The sequence below is a fragment of the Centroberyx affinis genome, unplaced genomic scaffold (assembly GCF_046629955.1).
Source record: "Centroberyx affinis isolate AG114_WGS23_722 - 3 ecotype Tasmania unplaced genomic scaffold, CSIRO-AGI_Caff_v1 ptg003635l_1, whole genome shotgun sequence".
NCBI lineage: Eukaryota > Metazoa > Chordata > Actinopteri > Beryciformes > Berycidae > Centroberyx > Centroberyx affinis.
The window spans coordinates 1-1,998 of record NW_027281544.1 but is presented as its reverse complement, the minus strand read 5'-3'; positions in this window follow the sequence as shown (position 1 = coordinate 1,998).

The window sequence follows — 1,998 nt, the reverse complement described above, 5'->3', positions numbered from 1 at the left end:
AGTAGTATCCCAAAATCTGTCTGTGGCTACGGCTAGCGGAGCTATGAAGGCCTGGATCCGCAGTGGCATCGCTAAACAAACACAACGTGGAGGTCTGGCTTCGCTTTGGCTGACGGACGTCATTATGCACATCGATTAAAAACAAACACACGGCGAGGGAGAGAGAGAGAGAGAGAGAGAGAGAGAGAGAGAGAGAGAGACGTCCAGCTTTTCAGTGTGGGCCTAGGGGTGGAAAATCCCCATCAGACAGAAAGAAAGAGACAGGGGAAGAGAGGGAGAAACAGTGAAAGAGACAGAGAGAGTACAGTAGCTACCTTTGGGTGATGGACAGGATAGTTTCATTTTGATGTTTGTTGAACCTGTTTAGTATTGTATGCTGCGTTAACTGAGCTGTCTGATGCCAACTCTCTACCTTCTGCCTTCAATAGTCTTTCGCTTTCTCCCTCTCTTTGTCTGTCATAGAGAAACAGTGAAAGAAGAGAGAGAGGGGATTATCCAGGCTCATCCAGCCGGCTCTATTACTGTTATTAGTGGAGAATAGCCAGGACTCTTCAGAGACCGCCCCCCCGTCTCTCCCTCCCCAAGTCTAAACAGCCGTGCCCTAACATTGTCCAGATTGACAAAACAGCCACTATTACCACGTTACGCCTGATCAACAATTACAAGATTTAAGATATCTATTGCCTTCTGAGCAGCTGAGCACACAGGATTGCTTACTTGTTCAGTTCAGTCAGTTCTGAAAGACGCAGAGCATCATTTAACACTGCGGAGTAAACCGCTCCATAAAAAACACAGACTCAAGATAGCTGGGACAGAAAATAATAATGCGTTACCACATCACATCAACCGCTGAGCACACACTGAAATTTATATCCAGTATCTATGAATCTATGATAGGCAAGTCAGCAGTTCCCACACAGGGAGAAGCAGGTCTACTATGTCACATGAGAGCTCGTATGAACATAAATGACTACATGTATTAGCATTGAAGCTAATCACAACCCCCCCAGCCACAACACACACACACACACACACACACACACACACACACACACACACACACACAAGCACCCTTCAAGAGTAGCAGGACCCAATCGGGCGCTGGTGTCACGTTGCAGACAGGAAACAGATGGCCTGCTGGGAGAGAGGAGAAAAAAAAGCATGCCAAAGAAGGCCAGAGAGAATGCCTCCCTCCCTCGCTCCCTCCCTCCCTCGTTCCCTCCATCATCCCTTCATCCATGGTTGGAGGGAAGAGGAAGAGGGAGGCCGTGGTGGTGTTTGGAGGCTGGATCAGCAGGCGCTGGCTGGAGATCAGAGTGATGGCGTTCTCTGTGAGATCTCCAAATAACAGCCCCGGCAAGGCTCGACTGTGCGGGGCCGGGCTGGGATGCTATTTAAGACGTAGGACACATCCCAAGGGGGCGAGAATACAATTCAGGAAAGGATATTGCTGTCGTGTGCTGCATTTAACATGACCCTCCATACATTTACAGCACAGTATGGGAGAGAGAATAGGTGATCTGGCTCATTCTGTACAGTCCCATGGTGCATTCCTGGGGATGATGTGTAGTTTATTCTAAATACAAGGATGAGAGAGGATGGTGGTACTTCATCGTTAAAGTTACATTTCCACAATAATGCAATGTTTAATTCCTTTTATTTATTAGATACTGCTCAATAAAGAACAGATGGAGAAAATGATTTGTAGAAAAGTGAAGTGATATGGAGAAGTGTCTCACTTCTTCTGTTTGACCTGAATTTTCCTTATGATGATGAAAATGTTGCATGGAACATTGTCGCTTATTAGAATACAGTGGTACCTGAATACCACCAGACACGGCCAGAAAATGACCTAAAAACCCCACTTCCACAATACATCCTATGACCTTTTCCCTGGAAAATAAGCCTCACCCGTCAGCTGTTGATGACAGATAACCTTTGACCCTGGAAACAGTAATCACAGGTCAATAGTGTCTTGAGTAAGGCCGCCCTCCGCAG